The sequence below is a fragment of the Phodopus roborovskii genome, unplaced genomic scaffold (genome assembly GCF_943737965.1).
Source record: "Phodopus roborovskii unplaced genomic scaffold, PHOROB, whole genome shotgun sequence".
Taxonomy (NCBI): domain Eukaryota; kingdom Metazoa; phylum Chordata; class Mammalia; order Rodentia; family Cricetidae; genus Phodopus; species Phodopus roborovskii.
Window position 1 is genome coordinate 36,030,725 of NW_026126410.1, and position 16,832 is coordinate 36,047,556.

Below are 16,832 nucleotides of genomic sequence, written 5' to 3' on the forward strand. Positions count from 1 at the left end.
ACCTGCTCTGTTTCTCGGGTCATTTATTTCCATTTATTTTCTTCTGTCTACAAAAGCTCTATCTTCCAGCTTAGCTGACAACTTTACTTGTTTATTTTACTGAGACAACAGAAGCAAATAGAAGATCTTTCTGGGCTTATACAACCTCTCTGCCATGTGTGTCTGAACCTCCTATTCTTCCCATGTTGTCTAAGGTCATCCCTTGCAATTGTGTACAAGGTAATATTTACTTTCAATTCTAATTCGTATCCCTATTGTTTTCTCCATTGGAAATAAAATCTATGCCATGAGTACCTGTCTGTTTTCTGCATAGTTACTGTTTTCTTGTACTCTAGCTGATGTTCAACTATTAGTACCTGTTTTGTCCCTAAAACAAGACAATCATCTACTTTCCTCTCATTTCATGAGGCTAGTAAAGGTGGGTATTGATACTATACCATATCCAGAAGTCCTCAACCAAAAGCAGATGGAAATTTTTGTCTGAATACACCCATAACCATATTCTTGTTTGGCATGATTGCAAGTGATGTATATCATAAAATTGGTCATAGGTATCCAGCATAGTAGCTGATGTCAAAAGCACATTCCCCATTTCCAACTCTACCATTCCTTCATATTTCATATACCCACAAATGAATTACTTTGAACCCAAATCCTCATTTTGAGGCCTTCTAACGTTAATGTCCTTCCTTCACCTTTATAGTCTGATTCTTTGTTTCTTTGCTTGTTTTTTTGTTTGGTTTTTTGTTTTGTTTCGTTTTATTACTGCACAAATTTCCCTCTATGTTGTGATTCCAGAGCTCTTTTGTTCAGTTACACTCATGGCTGCTTCTCCTTGTACTTTCTCTTTACTTGTCCCAGACAAGTGCTCCCTGCATGGAGTAGCTTTTGACAGTGTCCTCCATACTTACGTTATCTAGCCTCAGCCTTCCTCTTCCCCATTCCACTAGCTCCTTTCTCCTCAGTGGATCCACCCCTTACTTCTGAGAGTTTGTATTTTAGAGCTCGGAGCCACACATTTTCCTTTCTAACTCCCCCAACTGAGCACATTCTCCATCTCCTTGTGTATTCCTCTCATCGAAGTCCCCCACTGGGCATATTCTCCATCTCTTTTGTGTATTCATCTCATCTCTCTGCCCCTCAACTTTGCAGTAATGAGTCCAAGGTTGCTCAGCTTTGGCTTTCCTTCTTTGTCTACATTCATTTGCTCTCCTAGTGATGTCGCACAGAGTGTTATGGCTTTAAATGCATCTACAAAATCTCCAGCTCAGATCTTCCCCTTAAATTAAAGATCAATATCTCTTACTCTGTCCCTGGCATGCTCATTTGGATTGTAAGTGTAAATATCCCAATCTTAGTAAGTCTCAAAATAAACTCATGTCACCCCTCTTAGTCTTAGTAAACTGAGACTTCAACTTCATATTTACTCAGGCCAAAAATCTTTGTGTTGCTATCAACCTTAAATAAGAAAGAATACTGTGCTAGCTCTTCCTTCAAAATATATGCAATCTGTATGTGTCATGACTTTCACCATTTTTTACACTAGGATTTATTTCAAGGTCCCTCTGTGATGACTTTCTGTATTTACTTTTCAACATATTCCAGGGTGATGCTTTCTCAGACATCTGGGCCTTGCTTCCACTCCCCTGAGGTCTCTACTGTCTTCTTGTTACATTCAGAGTGACAGCCGAAGTTCTCACATCCATCCTATCAATATTTTTCTTTTTTTCTGATATGTTCTCTTACCTTACCTTGATCCCAGGAACTCGGCCTGAGTCTAGACTCTTACCAGGATGCCTGAACTCTGCATTGCCTGTTTGCCCTAAGCTCAGATACCTGGCTGATTATCACTACCTTCTGAGTACTGGACCCTTCCTAGTCTAGAGCCACCTCCTTCTTTGTGTCCTGATGATGTCCAGAGCTTTCCTCATTTATTGTTTTCAGCCTCTGAGGCTGCAGAGGTTGCCAGCTCATTCTGTCTGTCCCAACTTCATCCTGTCATTTACTTTCACTTGGAACTGGTTTTCTTCTTACTTCAACTCTGACTTACCTAGAAGATCTGAGCCTCCAATTTTAAGGCAGTTTTAATTAGCGGCTTTCAGACTTTAGTGGCTTTATCTAGTAAATCTTCCTAAAGACTTGCAGACTTCGGGCTAGAAGACCTCATGAATCCTCATCTCATTGGTTACTATGAAAGGGGTAAAATCTTTCCCAGAAATCTCTCCCAAGTAATGTGTTTGGGGTTCCAAGGAACTGAAATTACTGTGTCAACCCCACCTTCAATCAAGTCTCTCAAAAATATACTCCTAGGCACTTAGCTTAATGGTTCTGCCCAATTACGTGTTTCTTTAGGCTTCTTTGGTCAATTATCAAATCGTTTACTTAGCATATCAATGGTAATTTACAAAGCCAGACACTAAAAGTCACACTTTAATTGTGAATTCATTTGGCTTCTCTGTAATAGTTCATAAGCACTGGCAGTTTGCCTATGTTAATGCTTCACTTGTTTGCTGATAACTCACGCACAAATCAAGTTTGATTGACAAGCTCTTAATATCTTCAAGGACTCCCAAGCCTCAAAACGTGAGTGTAGCCAGTTTTTAAACTGCAAATCATTCTTATATTCACATCAGTTTTGGTCCCACCCTTATCCCCAAAATTTGTTGCTGCTTTTTAATATAACATACACTAAACATTTGCTTTTTGGAAACAAAACAAATGCTCCAATAAATGTTCCAGTGTCACTTGGCTCCATTACAGTTGTGAGCTTTCCAATTCAACAAGACTATTCAGTGGCAGCAGAGCCACACTGAGGAACTAACTGGTTTGTTAAAAAGGCAGTTACTCCTGGCTGGTGTGCTCTTTGGGAAATGGCTGCTCCTCCTCTTTAACGAAATGCTATTTTCCATGTTGTAAAAGGATTTTCTTATGAGCTCTCATATTTTATTTTTCAATAACTCATGATATGCAAAATAAAGACAAATCACCACAGAGGAGTTGTAGGACGAAGTTGTCACATTAGGAAAGATACGTTTTGCTTTTGTTTTTGTCTAATGGGACCGTGAGATGGCTAGGTGTCTAAAGGTGTTTGCTGCCAAGCCCAATGGCCTGACTTTAATCCCCAGAAGCAAATAAGCATAGTGGAAAGAGAGAAATGACAGTCCCAAGTTGTTTTCTTACTTCCACATGTATGTTGTGGCACACACAGGTGCACACACGTGTACACACATACATGCGTATGAGTGTACATAAAAGTAAAAATAAGTATAAGAAGTGTAGATTATGATGAAATATAACTGTCTTCTTTCTTTACCTACCCCTTATTTCCACTTACTTTCCAATTTTCGACTTATGTATAAACAACACCTGAACTGTTGTCTTCGGTAATTTCCTTCCTTTCATACAAAGGCATTTACTCTCTGATGCACACTGGCCCTTGTGTGTGCAGTGATGTTTCTTCTTATCATTTCCATATATAAGTGTGTGTGTGCGTGTGTGTGTGTGTGTGTATTATATATATTTATATTATATATATATTTATATTATATATAATACACACACACACTTTGGGTACACTGAGATTCTTGAGAGCAAAGATTAGACACTATCTGTGGCACACAATGGGTTATATTTGTTATACAATAATTTTGGTCAACATTGGTGATAAGCTGAATGGTGAAGTAAGTGTTGCTGACCAATGCAGAGGAAAACAAATATGATTGACAGAAATCAGGCATAAAGATATGGGTGCTTTGAGGTGAGGGGCAAATGCTACTTTAATTCCATCTTGCCAAGAACTATTTGTTTGCCTTCATATAAAAAGGCTGGTAAACAAAGTGCAAAACGGCATTACAACCTCCTGAGAAAGCCCTGTCTCATGAAGACCTTATTTTCAGATAGGTAAATGGAGGTAACTATGACCAAAGGTCAAAGAGAATGTGTGTTGAGCAATTTCTCAATAAGTGAAGTTATATTAGGGATCAACAAGGACACCTGACATCACAATACAGAAAAAATTACATGGAGAAGGGAAAATTGAATAAGCTGTGGTGTTAGAAAACGTTCACCACCACCCTAAAGGAAGACAAACACACAGAAGCCAGATGTTCATTTGGCCACTATTTGCATCCTGGCAGCTTTGAGCTTCCTAACCATGGCTTCTTGGCCAGATTTACAATATTAGACATGTGTTTCCTCCTGGAGAGTGGACCTTAATTTTAGCCAAAAAACAGTATGTCACTTCCATGACATTTGTGCCACTACTGGACCCCATTGCTGTTTCTTGTCATACTGGTCATTATAATTCACAAGATGAGATGGATATGACTAGTCATGACTTTTTTTCCTCAGTAGCACCTTCCTATACTATGAATGTTAGCCATCTTCCCTGTTAGTACTAACTTAGTTAGTACTAACTTGACCAATGTATACGATGTTTTCAGCAGTAATTTCTTCTGTAGTAAGATATCCACCCCGCCAGCACCTGTTGCAATGACCACGCCCATATGGTCATGGTCACAGGTACAGACATGATGGGGAAGGCTAGGTCTGGGGTCCTGGATCCAAGCTTGCTCTCTTGCTTCCTGGTCTGGTTGCAGAGACCACCCAGGTGGCATCTGTGGAGCGGGAACCCATGGCAGTCATCTGTTTCATGTGTAAGTGAATTCTCCCAGAATAAACCCCACTTAACTTTTACTGAGTCCAGTGAATCTTAGTTCCCATGCTTCATTCTTCCATTGAATTCTTGTAGGAAGCTAAAATCAGTGACAGTAGCCTTTGTTATTATTTTGGGGACACCCCTGACTAGTACTAATCACCAAGGTTTGTGTTTTGCCACTTATCACTTCTGAAAGGAGACCATCCCTGTGTAGGATAACCGGAATTCAATTCATTTATAAGCTTATAAAATAGTAGACTTCAATTTCTTAATGGAATTTTAATGGCTTTTAAAATGCCCTTAATGTTAGTTAAACCTATTCACATTCTATGAGCCTCTGTACTCCTATATCTTCCTCCCCACCTAAATATCCCATTACCCCCTCCACTGCACCCCCCCCCACAATTAGCTCAGTCGATAGAGCATGAGACTCTTCACCTCAGTTTGTGGGTTTGGGCCCCTTCATTGAGTACCATTTTGTCCCACGGTCCCCCCTCTTCAGCCCCAAATGAACACACATAGAGGCTATATTAATTATAAAACTGTTGGCTGATGGCTAGGGCTTCTATTGGCTAGCTCTCTCTTAATTATTAACCCATTTCTATTAATCTATGTATTTCTTCTTGGCCTTATCTTACTGAAGAACTCCTGGTGCTTCCTATCTTTCTGGTCATTCCATGGCATCTTTCCTAGCACCTCTCTCTGTCTACCTTTCCCAGAATTCTCCTCATCTCCTAGTCCCACATATCTTTCTGCCTCTACTGGCTAAACAGTGTTTTATTCATCGACCAATAAGAGAAACATATATACAGAAGAACATCCTCCATCACCCCTTTATCTGTGTTCTCATATCCTCCCTCTCTTAAGATCATATATCCCCATCTAACCAATGATCTCTTTTTAGTTTCCTGGCTTCTACAAGTGCAACACATTAAATCCAAGAATCTAAAGATTCAAGGCTAAGATCCACATATGAGTGAGACCATGCAATGTTTGTCTTTAGATCTGTGTAACCATAGCCAGTATATTTTTTTTTGCAGTCCCATGAATTTACTACAAATTTCATAATTTCATTTTTATAGTTATATAAAATTTCAATGTGTGTAAGTACACATTTGTATTATCTATTCAGTGGTTGATAGACATCTAAGTCATTTATGTATCCTACCTAATATAAACAGTATAGCTTAGAACAAATATGAACATGTGCCTCTGCAACAGAGATATACCCAAGGTGGAGTAGCTGGAACACATACCAGATCCATATCTAGTTTATTGAGCAAACGCTAAACTGATTTAGTAATTGTACCATAGTAATTATACCAATTTGCACTCTGATCAAAAGCGCATTAATGGGGTATAAGATGAAATCTCAAAGTAGATTTAATTTACATTTTCCTAATGGCTAAGGACAAGTGGGACTTCATGAATTAAAAGAAAATTCATATTGCAAAAGAAATATGAATGGACTGAAGGGGTAGAACAGAAAAAAAAAAGTCTTTCCAGAACACATCTGGTATATATGAAGGACCCAGGAAATTACCAGGAAATGTAGTGATGGCTCCATGGTTAAGTGAGCTCACTACTCACATATAAAACTGTCGATTTCCAGCATTCATATGATGGCTCACAGTCATCTGTAACTCCAGTTCAAGAGAACCCAATGCCTCTTCTGACTTCTATGGGCTCCTGCGCACACACACGATACTCATAAATATGCTCTAGTACGTGCACGTTAAAATAAGTTTTAAACTGAACATCCATTTAAAAAGTTATACAACTGAACAAACAGTGCTCAGAAAAATAAATGACTAAGAAATAGTCATCTTAAATTTTTAAAAATAAATTTTCATTGTCAAGGGAATTTGACTATTGAATTTCCTGGGCTTTTGCTCGATAGCGAAAGTTTCTTAGATTCTAAATTATTTCCTCTCTGAACTCATAACTTAGAATGATAACATCCTTCAACTGATGTCAGTTAAAACTTATCTGGATTTTGTATCAAGAAATCCCAGGCAAGTGTTTCCCAAAATTAGTCATAATACTATGAGATATAGCACAAAATTGAAACAAAGAGAATCTATGACAAGATAGTTTCGAGCGCTGGGTTACAAAAGATATTACTCTACAGGATTCTTAGCCCCTTAATTCAGGCAGTTATTCTCCAAGAATCATCTTCAATATGCCCAGCTGTGTCATTCATTGATATTCATTTGATCTATCAACAGCAACTAAAAGTTGATTTCAAATGTCATCTACAAGGCCACAGCCCTGACTTACTGGAAATTCATGTAAGTTGACCAGCACATCTTCCAAGAATATAACCATCACATTATAGGTGACCTTGAAGCTGATTGCAGCTTCTCCTGTTGGGAATAGAGGAGGTAGATAGAAAAGCTAGTTTGTTTTTAATTACATGCATGTGTGTGTTTATGTATATATGCACATATGCATGCTGTAGCATGCATAAGAAAGTCAAAGGATAGCATGTAGAGTTGGTTCTTTTCCTCCACTCGCATGGGTTGTTATTGAACTCAGGCCATCAGGCTTGGCAGCAGATGCCTTTAACTACTGAGCTACTTCATCAGCCCTGAGAATAACTTTAATACAATTAGCCGACTAGAGAACTTGTTAGGAGACCTGACATCCCTGTGTTCCCATTTGTAGGCTAGCAGCAACATGACTTTTTGACTTTCTCCCAAAAGCACTGCCATTTTCCCTACAAAATATTTAAAGGATGCCAATTCGTAACGTCTTTTGAAACCAACCTTCAGTTGTCCTTGAGTCCCTTGTTTATTTCCTCTCATTTGGACTAAGCAGCTGGGACATCTGAATTTTAGGCCAGAGAAGACTTACAGTAGTTTTTTTCTCATCACTTCAATGCCTTCATTCTTCATACCTCATATATCATTTGAAGAATTTAGACTAACTAATAAATACACTTTACTAATAACTCATTCTTGGGACACAATTTTCAGGATAAACTTAGAAACATAAACTTTTAAGATTTCTAAGCCATTTGATATTTTATCTTTGTAATAATTTTCTTTCTGAAAATATGGAGACTGATGGCCACAGAAGTCAGGAACATATCCAAGGACGCTTAGGAATAAACAATGTTGAAAATCACTATTCCAGATAATATATTTTGAAGTGGAACATATTTAATTCCCAAACTTTGAGGAAAAATGTAAGTTTAATTGCATTTTATAATTTAATTTTTCTTCTGAACAGGAAATTTAACACTAATAAGTATTGTAAAGAGTTAGCCGTCCACTATACCTGTACCCCATAGAAAATTATCTTTGGCTTGTTATTTTATATACTTAAGTGTGTTTTACTTAAAAATGATACTCTAAATAGATAATTGGGGTGCTACTAGACACATTTGATGTGCTTAAAACTAAAACAGGCATGATTGGTGTCATGTACTCTCATATGGCACTTAGAGGGCAAAGCAAGAGGATTACACTTTGAGACTAGCCTAGGATGCATAGTGAGACCTTGCCTAAAAACAAGGAAAATCATCCCTAAAATCTTAAAATTTATAACAAAGGTGAAGTTTCTTTCCATAATGTTTAAAATCTGGAGTTCATTATCCTCTAACCCCCTCCCCCCACTGTGTGTCATTTCCCTCTCCATCCTGAGAGTAACTGTGCATGATTTCCCCCTCTGTTGTGAGATCCACTGTGCTTGATTTCTCTCTGTGTCCTGAGACTCACAGTGCATGGTTTAGTTTTTACTCTGGAAAACACAATTCAGTCATTAGCACATGTTGCTATGATTTGAGTAATATTTGGAGAGTCCTTGTAGAAGTAGAAGATAGCAATAGCATGTATTAATCTGTACACTGAGTTTGTTAAGTTTGTCATTTAGTGTCTGGAGGATTTCTCTTAAAGTTATGTCTGAATCTCCCAGTTCTTGTCTAGAACAAAGGCTGCATAAATAGAGGTATAAACATGCACCTGAGGCAGAAATAACTTCAAGAGTTCATAGTTCTCAAGAGACAGAGCAAAGCTAGAACAGGCATTATTCTGCATTCCGATTCTATCAACTCAAAGTACAACATGAAATGGGGATTATAATTTCCCAAATAGTAGCTCATAAACTTAAAGGTGTCTCTGTTTAATTTCTCCTTTAATTTCAAAAGAAGAGGTGGAAAGAGATCACTAAATCTGCAATTCTACAATTTTTTCAATTTTCTTCTTACTTAAAAATCTGTGTTCCCCATTTATTAAATGTTCTATTTTCCCACTTACTAGTAAATTCTGGTATTACTGAGGGTCAGAACAAAGAACCATGATTGACAAGTACAAGAAGATCTGCAGCTATTCGTCAAAGGAAGTAGAGTGATTAGTGACTACAGGACTCACTGGCTAATTCTTCCATGTGAGAGATATGATGCGGCCATTACAAGCGTCTAAACAGGTCCCTATATCTAGGGAAGGAAAGGTGTGCCTTACAAAAACATAAAACAGGGAGAGGAGAAAATACACGTCTAGCAACACAGAACTGACAATAGCACTGATCGACAAACAAAGAGTGATGCTTCCACCAGAGTAAACCCAAGATCCTGCATTTTTCATTAGAGAAGTATACAGAAAGCATGTTTTACCATTTTGTTAACACTGACTTGTCAGGAAATTATGTGTTTTGAATTATACTTCATATTTCCTACAAATTTCCTACTTTTCTTTGTGTATATGAAATCTGAAATTAAAGAAACGATGAGAGAACACATAGCTGATGCAGTTGAATTTCAAACAGTTGTTTTATGTATGATTCTGGTGTCTAAACAGACATAATAGTCACCCATATCAATTCATTTTTCACTTCTATTTCAAAATACCAGAGGCACAAGAGGAAGGTATATCAGCTTACAGCTTTATAGACTGAATTTCCAAGATATAGCAGCTCTGTGTTTTGGTCTCTGATGGAGGTCTTGTCACAATGACACTAACCTATGAAAAGAAGAGATCATCTGTAGAAGCAAGAAATCAGAGTCACAAGTCAGATTCACTCAAAGATAACTCACTTTCAAAATAACTCAATGTTCTTACAATAGCTGCATTAATTTTTTGTATGTCAGGGCTCATTATGGTTCAAGGATCTTATGTAAATACCACTCCTCAGAGGCCACATAATCTCATACTGTACTCCAGTGACCACCATGTAAACCTCTTTCATACACACCTCATTCATTCCATAGCAATAGACTTCTGAAATAGTCTCAGTGCTGTTGCTTGAGGCAGCTGGACATTACTTGAGACTGTTTATGATTTACTTGATAGATATTAAAGCTAAAAAGAAGGGGAAGGGAAATAAAAAATATTTATTAATGAGTAGTACTAAGTCCTAATTTTTCTTCGGCAGTCTTTGATCAAAGATCTTGAAAAACTTGATTTTCTATACATTCCCAGGTGAAGGAATATTTCCAAATAAATTTGACTTTGTTCTCTTGAGGATTGAAACTAAGAAGACATGATATTTGCATAGCAGATATGGCTTAGAACAGTTCTGTTTGAATGAAGAATATTCTAGATTTTTAGGCAACAACATATTTTTTACTAATAGTCCCTTTCTCTGTCTAAATTCTATGCTAACTTGCCACTCAAAGTACTTTCTCTCCTTGCATATAAAATTACCTCTATCCCTGTTGTAGAGCAGGGAGGGATTCAGAACTCTTGTTAAATAAAATGTTTACATGGAGGGATTGCCACTCTGCCTGAGAAAGACTTATTGTTTTCACTACTGACATTTGCAATTGAATGACTTGAAATCATCGGCAACATAGATTGCACAGAAAAAGAATCTCCATCAGTTCCTTCCAATCTTCAAAGATTCCCCACTTCTGAAATTTTCTATTTGTCTCATAAAAATCATTATTAACAGAGAGACAGCAACACCTAGACCTCAGAGTTCTTGATCAGCATTTCTCAATGCTACCTTCAATGCATTTGTAATGGCTTGTTACTACCAATAGAAGGCAAACTAATGTGACATTGCAAAAACAGTTCTTAAAGGAATAAAATAGAGACTGCAGAGATGGCTCTGCAGTTAAGAACACTGACAGCTTTTGCAGGGGACCCAAGTTTGATGCTTAGTACATACATGGAGGCTTACAAGACTGTGTAACTCAGGTTTTAGGGCAGCCAATGCCCTCTCCTGGTGTCTGGAGATACAGCATGCAGGCACACACACACACACACACACACACACACACACACACACAAAAAGACAAATATATATTATAAGAATTAAGAGATAAAACCAAAATGATTTTTATACTTAAAGTGAGAATTTGATTAAGCTTCATTTTGTTTACAAATCATTTATTTTCTGAATCAATTTTCATTTAAACAGTTTGCCTTCATTGTCTTCTGAAGGAAGCTGGCCCTAACCTACACTGATTTCTATGATTTTGTGTTTATATCTATGACCTCCCTGTTAGATAGTCTTTATGGGAAAATAAAATCTGACAAAGTTAGCTTTCAACTGTGAAATGCTTTCCTTTCATCACAAATGCCTAAAATATAGATAACTATCACTATGCAGGCTCCACTAGTATTACACAAATGTCTACATTGCTACATATACTCCAGACCATGTTACTGCGACAACATGTCCTCTTGTCAGCTTTGAGCCATGGCTGACAAGAATGCAATTCACAAGCAAGTGACCAATATGCTAATTAGATATGAACTAAAGGACATTTAAGCCAGGTTATCTTTCCCTTTTGCACCGTTATTTATGTTTTAACATCATCAAGGTCTTCTGAAATTCACCATTCTCTCTTAGAAAGCTCCAAAAAACTAGTGTTGATTACAAAACAGGGCTTGCCAATATTTTGCTACTTATAGTAAATCCCTGGCTGGTTTTTGCATTGATAATCAATTTGTGTTTGTTGCTTAATCCATTCAAATTTGCTCTTGATAGATGTGATTTCATTGAGTAGAGGATATTGCATGCAAATAAGGACGCTTCAGCTACAAAAACCAGCTATCAGAACACATTATATTCTAACAGTAGAGAGGAAATTAATCTCACAGTGGCTTCAATTCAAATTGGTATGATGTTCCAGTAATAAATTCCCTGCCCAGATGGAATCATTTTCTATATCATAAATATTTTAAAATACTTGATTTGTATTAAAGCTGTTCAGGTTTGAAACTAACTTTGGATATTTTGAATATTTTAAATGAATCTTAAGGGAAAAAGTGTTTTGATTACTTTGGATCCATTTCAAAATTATTTCACATTTTCCATAAGTTTGTTCTATTTTGTAAACTATTTAACACAAAGAAAATTCGTCAGTGCTGATTCTGTCAGACTTGGAGCCTCCAAAAGAAGGCTAACCTTGTCTAATACTTTAATTACATCAGACACTTATCAGTCTTTTATAATGAAAGAAACTCTGAAAACATTTGTTGCTCTTTTCCTTCAACCAAAGTCTTAGGTTTATATTGCCAATTTGATTATCCTTTTAAAAAAATCAGTTTCTTCATAATGGTGAATGCAGGCTTTTGGAGCAAGGAAGCTCTACCGCCAAATACAGAAAACATCTCCCACAGCACCACATTTAATGATGTCAGATGCTCTAGATCATGACCTTAAGGAGAGCAGACATTGGCTTCATCACACCAAGGGTAGAAGCCAACTCCAGGGTTGATGTTAATCAATTAGGAATTGCCAGTTTGCAGGAGGTAAAAATTCAGCACTCATTGGCTTACATCAGCCATCAAGACAGTGTGTTGCGAGGAGAGCTGCCTTTGGGGTTGCCAATGCTTTAAATCCCATGTGTTTTTACAGATTAGCATCAGCCCTTAAATTATATCTGGGAGTAAACTGGAAAGCAGCCTGGTATCTTTAGTCTAAGTATTACACAACCAAAGAAGCAATCCAAAAATCAATGAGAGTTTTTAGACATTAGCAGATGTTTTAAAGTCTCTGGAAAAAAGTAATCAACCCCATGTGTAAACCAGGGAAATACCTTTAATGATAATGATATGAAAGTCTCTTCTTATCTCATAGACTGTGGACAAGTTTATCCAGAGATGTGGACCCTTACAGCTTGCAAAGGCAAGGATGCATTTCTCAACGCATGTGGTACCTAGACCATCTACTACTACATCATGACTTAAGCGATGCTTATGAGGTAAGCAAGCAATTAATTAAAAAAAAAACCTCAGCTTAGGGTTTGGATGTCACTATTCATTATTTGAATTAATTTCAAAAGTAGCAAAGTAATAGAATGGAAGAAAGTTCACTCAAGATGGGTGTGGAAAAATGAATGTGTATATATATATATATATATACATATATATGTATACACACACAGATAGATAGATAGATAGATAGATAGATAGATAGATAGATAGATAGATACTGGGTAGTGTGTGTGTTTGAGAGGGAGAGAAGGGGGAGAGGGAGAAGGAGAGAGAGAAAAAGAGACGCTCGGTGGCTTTATTCTAGTGAGCTTGGTAAAATTATTCAGCATTTCAATCACACTCTCTTGTCACCTCTCAGATAATGCTAGAAATCAGGAAAACAATGTATTTTAGGAAGTAAATTCTGTACCATAATGAATAGTTTTAAAATTAATTCAAATGATAAAGAGTGGTGCCCAAGATTTGTACTGATTTGTTTTATGAAATGATTGGTTACTTATTTCTTAAAATTTAGAGTTCCCAAGTTGCACACATATAGCTTTATAAATGGTGTGAAAATATGTGGACAAAAGAAAAAAATGAAAAGGGTTATCTCTTGATCTTGTCTAATGCATATTTTATCAGTGGAAATAACATTCTTTATTTGCATTCTTCATTTGTTTTAGTGTCAAAGGTCTTCACAAAAAAGGAGATGATTATAATACCATCAGTATGTCAGTTCTGACATATGTTTCAAGGATCCTCATCAGAATATCTGAAGATCATTTATCCATTTCATTTCATTCTTTACTCATTTGGCAATAATCTCTGGTCAATTAATGAATATATATATATATGTATATATATACATATATATATATAATGAAATCAGAAAATTTACAGTTCAACAATGGTAAAGTGATTTTACACACTCTAAACTGTATGAACTACATGTGGAAATACAATATATTACCGGATAAAGGCAGCTGCCTATCTTGGAGATGGTGAGACTATGATTATATTTAACTTTTAAACCTCAGGTGAAGAACTAGAGTTTAGCCACATGGTGCTTCCAGTTAATTGCCTTGCAATTCCCCTTGAAGGGTAGATACTTTGCTTTTCCTAGTAACTTTGGAGTTTAAATTTATTTGGTATTAGAGCAACATGGTAAATGTGGATATCAAGAACCAACTTAAAAGGAGATTTCTGAATTCCCCCAGCTTGACAGAGATTTATGGGGGAGGGGGACAAAAGTGGGGAGATAGGAAAGATCATGGGATATACATGTGTTTTTGCTAAGCAGAATGACTTTTACTGTTAGATTGTGGAAAGGCAATTGAAGTCCAGTGATATAGAGTGACATTTCCAAAGGTAAGCTAACAGCAGGGCTGATGACCATATATGAAGCAGCCAACAACAAAGGAGCCAGCAGACTGTGGATGAAGGACTGGGCTCCTCTTCTCACACTAAGCATTCTTAGGACATTGTATTCATTGGGGTGCTCTAGAGGAGCATAATGTAGAATATATATGCATATATATGGTAATAAGATATATGGGGTTTCATAGAATGCCTTATAGGCTATGATCCAGCTAGTCAAACAATGGCTGTCTACCAATGGAAGGTCCAAGAATCCAGCAGTTGTTCAGTTGATGAGGCTGGATATCTCAGATGGTCCTCATATACTTGAATACCAAAGAAGACTCTAATGTCAATAAAGGAATGGGCAAGCAGGTGAGAGTAAGAACAAACAGGAAAGAGAGAAAAAGCTTCCTTCTCCCACATCCTTTATAGAGGCTGCCAGCAGAAGGTGTGGCTCAGATTAAAGGTGGATTTTCCTACTTCAAAAGAGCTGGATTAAAGGGATATCTTCCTATCTCAAAGCCAATTTTTACATCAAATGATTTAATTAAGAAAAACATTTCCTCACAGGTATGTCTAACCATTTGGATCTTAGTTAATTCCAGATGTTTTCAAGACAATGACCGAAAATAGCCATCTCATCTATATCTGCTTGTTACCTAGACTACCTAAAGATTAAAAGATTAGAAGACAGCCTACAGTCCCACTGTTTTCCCAAACCAGAATCCTAATGATACTCTAAGTATATTTCAAAAGGCCACATGGAAACCTAATACTCATAAGCACTTTTATAAATGAATTTTGTATAGTACATATAGAAACTATATAACCATACATATGATGTTTATGTAATCTCTATATAAGTGACCTAGATATATGAAGCTTATAATAGATTCATGTGCCTACATAAATATATACATAGTTATATAAAAGTTATCCTACATGGAAGATAATGCTTCTCCCTCTCTCAGAAACCATAGCATTCCAGCATGGATGATAATATACCTTCCACTACTAGCTAAGGAACTATTGGCAACTGAGGAATGTTGGGAGCGTAAGAGTATGCTCCAGTGGATGATCCCAAGCTCCTAAATATATAAAAAGCACAAATTTGACTCAACTGATTATAAAAAAAGCAATGTGACATTAACTTGGGATATGTGTTTTGGGGTAGATCTGGAAGGAACAGGGAAAAAACTGAAGGGAATGAAAGTACATTGTGTGCAAGTACAACACTTTCAAAGAATTATTAAAAAAAAGAATTTTAAAAAGAAATTATTTGGGCAGTAGCTAAGAGTTAAAAGATACTCCTATACATTTGTATAATTTTATGCTGGTTGTTGGTCCCCAGTTCCTGGTTCTGTCTGAGGAGGCACCATTTGGAAGAACAGGCTTGATGATGGGAGTGTGCCACTGGCTCACAATGAATATTTGTAGCCCTAACCCACTTCCGCTTGCTCTCTGTGTTTCCTGTGTATGAAATGCAATCAGCCTTCTTCCTGCTCCAGCTGCCTGACACCATGCCTTCCGACCATATGAACTCAATTCTTTGGAACTGTAAGTTGAAATAAACTGTTCCTTTTATAAACTGCTTTTTTGGTCATGGTCTTTCATCAAAACAACAGAAAAGTGATATATTCATCCATCTATGGGATCTACTCAGTGTCTTTTACTATATACCAAACTCTGTAAATACTGTTTTATTCCCCTAAATATACATATGTAAGCTTAATCTCTCATATTAACTAAGAGCTTATACACTATGGCTATTACTATTGCATTTAAGGTAATGGAGTCAAACTGGAATGATTTACTGGATACAGCTGGATAGACAGACAGACAGACAGACAGACACACACACACACACACACACACACACACACACACACACTTTTTTGATCTTAATCCAGAAGCAAAGGAATCTTGTAAATTTGAGAACTTTTGTCCAGTCCAAATCCAAATCACTGAATTTAGAAAATGTCTGATGGGAGCATTAGAACCATGTGCCACATGGGTTGAAGAGTGACTTCCTGCAGTTTCCTGTTTTAGCTTTCCAGAAACTGCCACTTCTTCTACTTAAATACAGCAAGTGTAGTAAAGAAAAGCATACTAGGAGTCAATCAGTGGGGCTGCAACTCTGAATTAAACATAAGCCCCCAAGATAACATCCTTGATAATTCCATGCAACACAAAAGAAGCAAATTGCCAAACTGCATGTAGATAACAAAACCGATAGTGAACACCAAGTAGCATTTTATTTCCATGGGTTACAAAGGAACAGACATTTCACTTACTAATTCAGTCAATATTTATTGCCACATCTCAGATTACAGGGTGCTCAACTGAAAACCTGAAGAGTAGAATGTGCAGCCAATTATAGGAAATGATACCAGATTGCTTTAAAAAAAAAAAAAGATTTGAGTCATAGTTTTAAGTTTTTCAGATTGGGAACTGTTGAGAAACATGTGTTCTGTTGGATAAATGTACTTACTGGAGCATTGCACTAGTTGTATGTATTGACAGATAAATACACTGTGCAGGATGTGTCGCTAACCACGCTACTTGACTTCCCTGTAGTTTTGGGTTTCCTTTTCTAGAACAAAAAGATACATTCTATTTATTTCATACCTAAAATGTGGCAATGATTGCTTGGCTTTTGTGAAGTA